At 44.4% G+C, this 13007-nt stretch overlaps 1 protein-coding gene across 4 annotated transcripts in view; it reads left to right on the forward strand.

Annotated features, from left to right (window-relative positions):
- The first annotated feature begins 1690 nt into the window (after positions 1-1690).
- The window catches only part of PLCE1 (phospholipase C epsilon 1), a 323016-nt gene continuing 311699 nt past the window's right edge, over positions 1691-13007 (forward strand). For 3 of the 4 annotated variants that reach the window (XM_036886335.2, XM_036886337.2, XM_036886338.2), the window contains exon 1: positions 1691-2156. The gene's annotated coding sequence lies outside the window, so the exon portion shown is untranslated. The remainder of the gene's footprint in view (positions 2157-13007) is intronic. The other variant, XM_036886336.2, reaches the window with a different exon arrangement.

A 13007-nucleotide genomic window follows, 5' to 3' on the forward strand; every position in this document is an offset into this window, starting at 1 on the left:
TGCAGTGAGGTAGCCTCACAGGGACACTGCTCCCTCCAGTATCTATTAGAGAGTGGGTGGGGGGAGCGGGAGCAAAGAATATTGATGTGGACCTGCTTTTTTTATAAAGATTTGGGGAAGGGTCCCTCTTCTAGGGATGCGATGATGTTGATTTTCACACTCAGATAACTTTCCCGTCCAATGGACCTAGACTTGCCTTGGTTACTAACGGGGCAATGACTCATTTGGAGGACTCAGTGTTAACTGCTTGTGCATCCATCACTTTGTAACAACTTAAATCCCATGTGCTGAATTTAAAAAAAACACAAGTCTTCAGGGTTTCCAGGTTATTGATGATGTTTGATATTACTAGATTCATTAAATGAATTGTAAAACCGTAATGTAAAACAATATGCTAAATAAACAGCCTACCTTGGTTATTGTCAGTGATGCTCCTTTCTTCATGGCTCCTCCAGTCCCTTAGGCTCAGGGATTGCAGAAAATGTTTGCTCCGTATTGCTCTAAGCGCTACGATATTGAGCTCTTTATGGACATTTACCTCAGAGTCCTCTGCAGAGACCTTTCCAAAACCAGCTCTCAATGGAGGAGGTAATGTTGATTTTCATTAAAATCCTAGTGGTGAGAAAACAGTAAAACAGTTAAGGACCAGGCTGGCAGATTTTTCTTACAGGCAGAATTCTTTGGTGCCCTCCTGTGCATTCTTGCTCCAACCTTCTTGTGCCCTGGAGGCTCAAAAGAAGGGGGGTGGGGGGTTACTTTTAAGAGTGACCTGAAAGAAAGGGTCAAATATGAGCAGGAGGAAAGTGTGGAAGGAGGTGGTGATGTGCCAGAGAGACCCTCCATCTAAGCACAGATACAGAGCTGGAGTGGGAGAGACGTCATGTTGGGTGGTCCATATTAACCAGGACACGATGCATTCCAACGATCATGGGAGCTTAGTTTGGATGGCAGCAGGGAGCCAGTGAAGGTTCCCGTGCAGATTAAAGTTGTAGAAGAGGAAGAGTAATAGGACAGTGGTGTGAGCAATGATGGACTGGGTCCGAGAAGAAAACATGGAAGGGGATATGCTTCTCGGGAACTGGTTCTGATTGAATGTAGGGTGAGTTGTCGGGCTGGTAGTTTGCCCATTAGGATAGGTAAAGAGGGAGGAGGAGTAGGTTGAGGGGAAAGGGAGAGGGGTGATCATCAGATTTTTCCCCCTGTCCCTGGCTCTGCTGACTGCCAACTGGGTAAAAAACCGCGCAGCAGCTAGGGAAGGTAGTATCTGGCAGCGAGGAACATCTCTCTGTTTGCTTCAGCACTGTGCCCTGGATTTGGAGTCCGCAGACCTGAATGGCCACTTTTAGCAGCAAAAAGGAGTAAGGCACGGGGCTGAGCAAATTATGGTGTTCAATAAATATGTGTTAAATGAATGAATGACGGAATGGATTTGAGACTTGGTGCTGCCATTTACTAGAGTAACCCTGGTCAAGTCATCTGTCCTCCGCGAGCCTCAGTGTCCACATGTGCAGACCAGGAATGATCTGCGGGAAGCTATGAGATTTAATACCCGCGGCTGAGGTGGACAGAGCTCCCGCCCTCCCGGAGCCGGCCAACTAAGCGGCGCTGGGCCGGGGCTCCGGAGGGCTCCCGGGGGCCGGACCGAGCCGGGGTCTCGCAGCCGGCGGCCAGGGCGTGGGTGGCGCGGGTCCGCCCCTCGCACCCGCTTTCCCCGCGCGGCCCCAGGCGGGGGGCGGGCCCGGTTCAGGCCGCTCCCCCGCCGCCCGGTGGCCCGCGGCGGCGCTCGCGGCCTCTCACCCGGGGCGGGCGAGTTCTGGGAAAGGCCGGCCCAGGGTGGGGGCCCCTGCCGCCCGCGCCGCCGTCCGGGCAGCGTGCAGAGCTCGGCGGGCGCGGAGCGAGGGAACCACGCCGGCGAGGGCGCTCTCGGGAACGCCGGGAGGGGGCCGGCGGAGCGCCGCGGGCTTGCGGGCGCGAGCGGCGGCGGGCGGAGCGCCCCGGGCTCTTCCTCCCGGGCACTCGCCTGGGTCTCGCCAAGCTCCTGGCAGTCGCGCCGCCGCTGACACAGTAGCGGGGACACCCGACGCCGCCAGCGACAGGCGCGTCCCAGCGGGAAGCCGCACTCGGGGACTCCGGCGCTACTGACCAGAAAAAGAAAGGTGAGGAAACAACTTTGTGACTTGGTTTCTGAGGCTTGGAGAAGGGCAGAGGAGGGGCTTTGTGTCCCTGAATCCCACAGACCCTCAAAGGGAGCAGCCGAACTCCGCGTACCTGACGGAAGAGCGCCCCCCACCCCCACCTCAGGGGAGAACTGAGGCAGGCGACTCCCGAGGGGAAACTGAGGCAAGCGACTCCCGAGGGAGTGCAGGCCAGCCGTCACCCGGGCTGCAGAACGCCCTGTAAGTGCTTCCTTCACTCCTGCCGTCAGAGGCTTGTCTCAGGTTTCCGCCTGATTTTGTGTGTACGGCGTGGAAGTGGCCAGTGTAAAGCCGAAACATTGAAGCTCTCTTCGAGGCGGTACCTAGCAACAGTAATTCAAGGAAGGTACTCAAGAGACTGTTCTGGAGAGATTTATCTACTCAAGTCCCAGAAAATAAAATGTTGGACCTGGTCTCACTTTAGCTGGTAGCAGGAAGAATGGCTACATCTTCTTTCTTTAAATTCTCTAGTACTGTGATAGTGAATAATCTGGAGCTAGAAGCCCTCGCGGTGGCTAATCTAAATGCACAGTTTAAGTTTATGGGGTTTTTACCCTCTTGCCTGGTATTTGAGCCATTTAAGTATTTAAGGCTCATGGTTCAAGTGACTCAACCAATTATTTAGTGTAGGGAAAATTCGTCATTTAAAGATTTATTAGCTGCGTTTTAAATAATGAGCTCCCTGAATAAGATGTTACGGAGGATTCACTTCATCGAAGAAAAGTTTTATTTGTACATGATTCATAATTTTAGTTGCATCATGCAAAATTTGCTGGTAGGTCATTTAGATCCCTGCAAGATTAGTTAGTGTGTTTCCATGTGTTTCTTGCAGGAACCCCTGCTGGGATAGGGTGGGGTCACTGCCACAGAATAGGCACAGCAGAGGCCAAGAATGCCACCAGGGAGAATTTTTGAGAGCCTGTCTTGGGAGGTGGATGTAGGGGACCCCATCCATACCCATACAGGGGCTCAGTTGTTTTGGGGGGAGAAGGGGAAGTGGACTATCCCCAGATGCTGTGTGCAGTCATGTCTTCACAATGCTTTCTGAAGAATGCCTAGCAATGCTGTCCTCTAAACATCCTTTCCTCTTCCTGAATACCCTTCCTGCCCCATTTCATCACTTTTAATCCTAACTATCCTTCAGACTGAGTTTTGTTGCTGCTGTGAGCCTTCCCTGATACCCTAGCCCCAAATAGTCAACCTTCTCCAGCTGATTCCTGCAGCATTTTACCTTCCCAGTCTTTCTCCTGTCTGCCTTCTTTGAGAGTTATTTATGTGGGTGTCTTATTGATGCCGGGGTTCTTGTTTGCGGAGCCGAAGAATGAGCTTCACAAACAGTCAAGGTAGGAGAGCAAGGTACAGGCTTTTATTTAGAGATACAGTGAAAGGACAGAGCTCCCGGCTCATGCCAGGAGGGGACAAGAGAGTCCGTAGTGGTGCGTTGTCTAGGGGCTTTTACAGGCAGCTGAGGATTCTTCCAGAACATGAAAAAACTTAGGGGTGTGGTCTTAAGTGGTACCTGAATATTTAGAATTAACTTAACACAAGTAACTTCCTCTGATAATTTCTCTCTGAGATACCAGCATCTTGGTCTGGGAGCATATGAAACAAGGCCACCTGCTCAGTCCCCAAGATGGGCCAAGGTATTTGCTAAAGAGTAAGTTAAGAATTTCTAACGTCTTAACGTCCTGGGTATTAAAATGTAATCTTATCTTTAAGGTGGAATCCTTCCTGCCTTTTACTGTGTTGTTTATGCCTGGGCTTACTTGCTAAATTAGTTGCCCAGTTTGCAAAATCACTTCATCAGATCTGAAGGAGGAAAGACAGGAAGCACATAGGCCTGGGCCTTTTAGTATGCTAAAGAGAACCTTACACATGATTATAAATGGTTAGCATAATAAAACATGTGCTACTCTTCTTTATCTGGGGAATATTAACTGATTTCACTGAAGAATGATTCTAGAGCTCAATGTTAAACATAGAGTTTTAGCAGGGGGGGTTTCCTTGCATGTAGTTGCATTGCTCTGACTACAAATATCCCGCCCTGCCTCCTCCAGAGGCCCTCACCCTACTCTGACTACATCCATGGTCCCTGTCTCATTATTTTACCTACTGAAGGCATTAACTGTGGCTTCCTTGGGCACATTGCTTGCACCTAGAAGACCCTCTAGAAATAATTGTGGGTTAGTATTAAATGTTAAGACTGGTTCCTCAACGCAAATCTCTACCTTAGAGGAGATAATACAATTGAAAGGATTTAGAGAAAAGCATAATATATACTACTCAACTGTCCTCCATTTATAGCCCACAGGGGAAATTTCCCTTGTACCTAGGAGCCATGCATAATAATCATCTTTGGTCCTTGCCTGGGGACCAAGTAAGAGGTGAGATTGTGCTAGAGGGACATTCTTCCAGTCCTTCTAGTAACATAAGCTTGGATGTGCTCCAAGGTTGGCCTGTGTCATTAAAATTCCATGCTCAAGTGGGTTGTGGTGAATCTAGATTCCAATGAAGGTGGTTGGTTTTCTTTTTCTATTTGCAACTGTTCTTAGTCATAGTCTTCTCTGGGCTTTTTTGTTGTAAACTTTAAAAATTCATGTGATATGCAATTTGTTACCTACAAATTTCTAAATGAATAAAGGAAAAGAATTGTGCATGATGCTTTCTAAAGCAGAGAGCAGGGAATGTTTCCAATACCTGGGCAAGAGGAGATATTTGCAGAGCCAGGCTGCCATGCATATGTGTGTGTGTGTTGACAGTCTCTGCCTTTCACACACCTGGCTGGGAAGCAGCTTATATAGGACAACTATTTCAGATGGCTTCTCTGCTTGGGCTACTTCTGCTGAAGGTGGGTGGGGTGTTTCAGGGGAGCACAACAGTTTAGAGCACTTAGTTCAGAAGGAGAAACAGGGAAGAAGCCAGAAAATGCAACTGCTCAGAGTGTAAATTTGATCAAGTTGCCTTCTTCCTGACATTTGGTTGAGATCTTGGCATTGAGCAACTGGGAATCTGGTTGGGGAGAAGGAAGGCAGGTGATGGGGGGTGGGTGGGGTGGTGGTGGGGAGCATGGTGCTCCTGTAGAAGGGCTGGAAGGTATTGATGGGGGCTTAGGGAAGCATGTGGCCCAGTTATGTGGGATCCCTAAGAGGAGAGATGGAGATGGGGAAGTAGGGAGTAGCGAAAGATTTCAAAGATGTACTTTGCCTTGGGCCAACCATGGGACCTAGAAAGGAAGAGACAACTCTTCATTATCATGTGATCCTATCTGTTCCCAAGGTGCAGAACTCAGACTTGTTTTAATGCTGTAATTCATCTGTGTTATGGGTTTAATGGGTTTTCATAGACCAGACTGGAGCCCAGACCTCTGCAGCTGTGCTATCCAGTGTGGTAGCCACAAGCCACATAATGGCTATTTACATTTAGGTTTAAATTAGAATTGAATGAAATTAACTAGCCATATTTCAGTGCTTGATAGTTACATGTGGCTGTGACTACCATAGCCAGTGAAGATCATACTGGACAGTGAAGATATAGACCATTTCCATTTTCTCAGTAATTCTGCTTTAGAGTATTGTTTCTAAAGGGTTAGTGCCTACTGTGGGTAAAATTGTAATATTTCCAGAATATCTCGCCTGGCTTTAGTACATCTGCATATCAACAGGTATTCAGAGGTGGAAAGAAGTGTGGCTTTAGTGCATTGCTTATCCTCAGGGGTGGAGAGAAGTTCAGCTCCATATCAATGGGTAATTACCTGGGCTCCGGAGGGCTTATCTGTACCTGAGAGGTGAGGGGTGGTGCCAGTTTTGCTTCTGCCAGAGCAGGAAAGAGAAAAGGACCTGGACTGCTGTTTGCAAGCAATTAACGGGTTTTAAACTTTATTTCTCCCTTTGACCCATTTCGGTTTTTAGAGGTATTTTGCCCCAGGATTTCCTCTTCCCAGACTTACACCTACTAATCTCTAAGGCACTGATTTCCAAAGCAACTTTAGTTATAAATTAAAATTTTCCTATTTATAGTACTCTGGCAAGTATTTAGATGAAAATATAGTAGTAGTTGTTGGTAACACCTACATAGTGCTTACTACCTGCCAGGCAGTGTTCTAAGCACTTAACATCTATTAACTCATTTAATCCTGATAACATATGTAGTAAGTGCCAGAGATCTATTATTCCTTACCTGCAATTCCAAAATCCAAAAAGCTCTGAAAACTGTGGTTTTCATAAGTTTGGCTATAAAATCTGGTGTGAGCTGACATGAGGTTGTTGTAATCTTTATTTTTCTCACCTGATGTGAAATATTCATAAAGTTTTATTTCAAAAATAATGGACATGTTTGCTGTGGATCCCACCTATAGGTGTTTGTTATTAATATATGGTATATGTACTGTTTTACCATTATAAAAACCAAAACACTTTTGATTTTGTGTAAGGGAATGTAGACTTCCATTATTATGCCCATTTTGAAAATGGGAAAACAGGATCTGAAAGTTTAAGTGACTTGTGTGAAGTCACAGCAAGAGAGTGCCAGAGCCAGGATTCATTTGGAGCAGGGTGGCTCCAGAATCCATTCCCTTGACTACTGTGCTATCCAGCATTGGCCTCTGGGATTATCACCCAAAACAAATGATGGACTCTGTTTATAAATCCTTCCAGAGAGTGTTTCATTTCTGTAATCTCCCTCCAGACGTCTGTAATCTCCCTCCAGACTTCATCCCTTAGCTCTTGCATATTTCTCTGCAGCTCCATCAGCGGGTTTATGAGCTTTATTTTTAATTAATTTTCAGGAAGACTGGTTAGGTCTATCTCCTTCTCAGGGTTTGCCTCTGTGATCTTGGTCTGTATCAATTTCTTCTGCCTTTTCATGGCGATAGATATATTTGTGGGGAGATGGCATGTGTGTTGGGTAAGAGAAAGTCCCTTCTTGCCAGTTTGTGGCCTTCCTCTCCTGGGAGAACAGCGGCCTCTAGCAGCTTGTGCTGGGCAGCTGCGTGCAGACGGGGCTTCTGATCTTGCCCAGCCGCTATGGAGTTTATTTAGCTCTGCAGTTGCTGTGGGCGTGGCTGGCCTCAGGCTGCTGCTCCAATATGGCAGAGCCGCGTCGGAGGGGTAACAGGCGGGAGCTGCTTATCACGGTGAGGGGCCTCCAAGCTGTGCTGTGGGGGTTCAGACACCCAGAGCTCCCTGAGGTTTGCAGCTGCTGGGCTAAGTGTCCCAGGGCGCTTCCGTCCAGCTGTGGGGTCCCTGTCCCTTTAAGACTTTCAAAAAGCACTCATTTTTCTTTGTCCTGGGTGCACCGGCTTTGGGGACCCACTCACAGGTCTTACTGTCCTGTTTCCCTAGTATCCAGCACCCCATGCACGCACTGTGTCTGTGCTCTGGTGCGGATGGCTAGGGCTGGGTGTTTAGCAGTCCTGGGCTCCCTCTCCCTCCCCGCTCTGACTCCTCTCCTCCTACCCAGAGCTGGGGTGTGGGGCGCTCGGGTCCTGCCAGGCCGGGGCTTGTATCTTACCCCCTTCGCGAGGCACTGGGTTCTCGCAGGTGTGGATGTGGTCTGGATGTTGTCCTGTGTCTTCTGGTCTCTCTTTTAGGATTAGTTGTATTTGTTGTATTTTCAAAAATATATTTGGTTTTGGGAGGAGATTTCCACTGCTCTACTCATGCCACTATCTTGGTTCTCCAGTCCATGAACATCTCTTGTTACCCTCCAAGGCCCCCTAATGGTCATGGTCCTCCCAGTTATTATGGATGAAGGTGTAGGGACAAGGCATTCTATTGGTCAAATACAAGGGCTCTAGAATCAAAGTTACCTGGGTATACGTAGGCTTTACACCTATAGCAGTACAGTCTTAGACAAGCAGTTGGCCTTCCTGTAAGACAGTAATTTTACAGGGTTGCTATGAGACCTAAGTAAGATAATTCACCTAAAGCACTTTGCATAGTGCAAGGCACCTAGACAGTGCTCCAAAAGCTAGGTACTAATACTGTTTTTTTCCCTCTGGGCCTACCTAAGTATTCCTAGTCTGCAATTTTTGGCTTTGAAGAGACATGTACGATAGGCTGATTTATGCCAGTGGGCTCCCAAAGGTGTCCAAATCTTAATCCCTGTAATCTGTAAATATGTTAACTTTGCATGACAAAAGGGACTTCGCAGATGTGGTTAAATTAAAGATTTTGAGATAGGGGTGATTTGGGTGTTCCCAATCTAAACAAGAGGGTTCTTAGAAGAGGGGAGCAAGAGGATCAGAGTCCCTAAGGAGGAGGTTGGGGCATTGTGAGCAACAGGTCATGAGCTGAGGAATGCAGACCACCTCTCAAAGCTGGAAAAGGCAAGAAAAATGGATTCTTCCCTAGAGCCTCCAGAAGGAATGCAGCCCTGTCAACCTATTTTAGGCTTCTGACCCCCAGAACCATAAGATAAACAGATTTGTATTGTGAAAGCCACTATGTTTGTGGCAATTTCTCACAGCAGCAATAAAAAACTAATATGCTGTAGAAGAGAAAAAAAAAGCGGTCAGAAGTGAAATGAAAGCTATCAAAGTAAGAGCAATAATAGCTGGCAATTGGTGTAACTTTACTAGGTACTGTTGTAAGTACTTAATATGTTTTAGCCTGTCATCCTCACAACAACCTTCTGAGGTAAGTACTGTTATTGTCTGCATTGCACAGAAGAGGAAACGGAGGCATTGAGAGGTTAAGTAACTTGCCCAAGTTACACAGCTAGTGTGGGATAGAGCTGGCATGTGAATCCAAGCAGACTGGCACTCTTAACTGTTACCCACGCTACTCCCCAAAGCTGGCATTTCTGTCTAAATCTGACCATATCAGCCACTGAATGGTATGTTATTATATGGAAGGAAAAGGCAATATTTGAATCAGCGAGAAGTAAGGTGATGAATCTCTTCACCCCACCCCCAAAACAACTGGTATTGAAGTACTTGGTAAATTTTTGTCATTGCTGTCTCATATAATATGCGTGAACAGCTTGAAGCTGGAGGAGCTGGCCCAGGGAGCAGTTCCTGTGCCGGCTTTCCCTTGTGCTCCCATCTCTGTCCCTACAGCAGCCTCGCTCACTTACCACAGATTGTTGGCCCTGGTGCCCTGTTGGCTCTGCTTCCCACCTCTGCCTGTTTATTGGATTTGCCTCATTCCTGACTTTCTGCTGCAACTCTGAATTCCAACTCCTTGTGGCCTCTCAAATGCTCCAGCTTGAGATGGTTAGTGTCAGGGCCAGGATTGTGAGGTACCTGTGTAGCTGGTAGGGATAGGGTGGGGGGAATTTTTGCCTTTTTTACTTTGGTTTAACTGGCTCTTGTTGGTTTTCTAGCTGTGCTTCCTTTGTCTCTCAAGCACCTAATTCAGAGTGATATTGGTTTTGACCAGTGGTTTTCAAACTGTGTTCCAGGAGTGTTTAGGACCTCTGTCAGGTGATGGAGATGACAGGAGATGAAAATCAGCCCTTCACCGTTCTGCTGTGCAGCCCTGCTCTTACTCATTTTGTTTATATACTGAAGTTCTGCCTTAGATTTGGCAATGAAAGGGCAGTTCTATTGCTAAAGAGACAGAGAAGTTTGAGAAGAATTAAACCACAAGTTAAAGCACTCTATATGAATTTTAGGCCAAAAACTTGGATGTACAAGAAATATAACCTCCATATTTTCTCTAATTGCATTCTATAAGTTTGTGACTTGCTCAGATTTGTTTCCACCCTGGCTTCACTACTTATATACACTCTGTTTGACCTTGTGCAAAATGGCTTATTGGCGCCTATACTTGCTCATCTATGTAATGGGAGGGGTAACACTAGTACCCACCTAATAAATAGCATGATTCCGTTACATGTAAACATGTAAAGGGAGCTTAGAACAATGTCTGATGTTAAGTAAGAATTCAGTACTAATTCTTAGAATTGCTTTTATTATTGCTGAAACTCCCAGTAAAATGCAAATTAAGAATCTAGCCTCATTTTTTCTCTTGGTTCTGCTCTCCTATGGTGCTGCAGCTGGGATCTTACTCCCATTACTCCTCTCTTTGTCTCGTTGCCACTGAAATGTCCACAGTCCCTTGACCACAGGTAATTTCAGATGCAATGACATGAGACTGCTTCTCATGGGTGCAGCAGCTGCACCTTCCGGGGTTCTCAGAGGTCTCACTGCCTTCTGCCAAGAAGCAGGGTCCCTTCTTCTTTCAGGATCTGCAAAAACTTTTCTTCCATACTCCTGTCTGCCAACTGTAGAGGCTGGGAAGATAGGAGCAGAGTGAAACTCCACTCTCTTCCCTGCTTTTTCTCTGAGATATTTGGTGTACAATACAGACTTAATACTCTTGAGTCCTTTTCCCTTTACCCTTAGGGCTTAAGAAAACAAAACTAAATATAAACAGCAGGGTTATTGATCAAACAGTGTTAACCAGTGCCATTATTTATGTCGTTGTGGCATTGTTCCTGGCTCTTAGAGTGATCTGCTATATGGTGGCCCTATGAAAGGTGCTCAATTTATAAAAACACTAGAAGGTCTAATTCAGAGGGGCTGATTATTTGTGCACACAAGTTCAGAGCTATAACAAAACATAGTGAGCATTTATATATTTTTTACTGCTTTGTAGGAACAACTTATATCATAATAATAGAACAGTATGGCTGCTATATTCAGAATTAAGGAAGAGGCAGAAGCAAGGAGAGACTGTTTTGATGACTTCATTTTAGGTTAAACTATATAATATCACTGACTATGGAAAATTCAGAGAATGGAAAAAAATCATTGGGAAAAACACATGTGACCAAGTACAGTCTACACATCTGGGATTAAACTATCATATAACAGTTTAATTTGGATATCACTGGAATTGGCTCAAGTTACTGTCATTTTGAAAGAAAGTTTCAATTCATTTGTAATTAATAACACAAAATCAGATTTCATTGATGAACATATTTTCTTTCACCTATGGTATGTTTGCCTGGAAGAATTAAAGCACTCTTTCTCTTCTAGTCTGGTATGTGAATCTCGCAGAGGTGGATAAGATTCAAAGAAGTTAAATACTTTTGGCATGAAATTGTATTCCTTTTTCCCCCAAAGGCAGAATGAATTTGGATGACAGGGTAGAGCATATGCCTCACTTGGTCTGCAGTTTTGTTAACTGCCAGGGTCTGAGCAGATTCAGGTTCACTTCTCTACTACTACTGAGCGGGCTAATTAGTCTCTAACTCAGCTTGGTTTACTGTACTTGAGGTTTTGCTTTTATTGTGCCTCCAGCAGGCTGTGGTTTTAAAATTCACAGTGGGAGAGGTTGGAAAAGCTCCAGGCAGTTGTGAAAGAAATATGCTCAGTTATTTGAACTAAGAGAGGAAGGCAAGAAATTCTTGAGCTATGCACGGAAGCTATACAAATTTGCATAAAGAACTCCAAAAGTGACTTGCCTGCAATGTCTGGGCAACAGAGCAGTCAGACAGCCTTTTGGGTTCTCCCATGACATCTTTGAAATCTAGGATTTTGACTACACTTTGCTGACTGGGAATGGGCCTCACCAATGTTCCAAGTCATAGGATGGCTGACAACAGGTGAAGTAGGTTCCTAACTTAGGCAGGCAAGCCTGGATCAAATTAGCTACAGAAATAGGAGAGTGTTCTTATTTCTAGTCATGTTGTGTATTTCTAATGAATTATCACTATCTAAGTAGTCAGGTCTAAAATATGTCACCTAATAAAATAAAATAAAATGTGTCACCTATTTAAGATATATTAGTTTAAAAAAAAGAATCTTTAATCCAAAACAACTATACTTTGACAATTAAAATTCTGTCTTAATTATTAATACAGACATTATACATCTGCGTATGATTCATTTATTACTTGTTTATCATATGCTATGTCATCCAACAATAAAAATTGAGGAGTAGAAAGGAGGGGGTCCAAGTGTCCCCCTATTGTTTTACAATCGAAGGAACTAGTCTCCTGAGAGACTCAAAGATGTGGCAGAACTGGGACTTTTGTTTGTTTCAAACAAAATTAAGACCATACTGTAGATATATAATACACAGTTTTGGACCCTGGATTCTTTGCCTAACATTCCATCATTAAGATGTTCCCACATCATTAGACGTCTCCAAACCTTGATTTCAATGGCTGTACGCACATGTGGTCCCATGGAGGAGTTACCCATTCCCCTACCGTTGGACATATAATTATTGATCCCTACTTTTTTCTAGTAAATTAACTCTCCATTGCCCAGATCTCTAATCTTTCTCTAGCACAGTGTTAGAAGTGGAATTACTAGGTAACAATGTACAACTTTTTTAAAGGCTCTTGATGCATACTGCCATAATACTCTCCAAAAAGGTTGTACTAATTTGTAACTCTTCTACTGATGTGGTAGATACATAATTTCCTTAAATACTATACTTATTGGACAATCGTAGATGATTCCTAATCACATTTTGTATATTCCTAAGTCAGTTGTAGGCCTAAGATATCTATCTGTAAATTAAAATGAATACCACAGTTTTAGTTATATTCACTTAGTATATTAATATCACACAGAGCCAGTTCTTTCTCATAATTATTATTCATATTTTCCTTATTTTTCTTTGATTATTCTTGCAAATTAAATTTCGAGACATTTTTGTCAAAAATCTCAAAAATCTATTAAAATTCTGATCGAAATTATAATAAACATATATTGCTTCAGGAAGAATTAATGTGCTTACAGTATTTAGTCTTTCCATACTGGTACATTTCTTAATTCATTCAAATGTTTTTTATATCTTTCAGTTAAATTTTGTAGTATTCTTCATATTAATCATATGTTTTTTATTTAAAAAA

Source organism: Manis pentadactyla, chromosome 8 (assembly GCF_030020395.1).
Source record: "Manis pentadactyla isolate mManPen7 chromosome 8, mManPen7.hap1, whole genome shotgun sequence".
Classification (NCBI taxonomy): Eukaryota; Metazoa; Chordata; class Mammalia; order Pholidota; family Manidae; genus Manis; species Manis pentadactyla.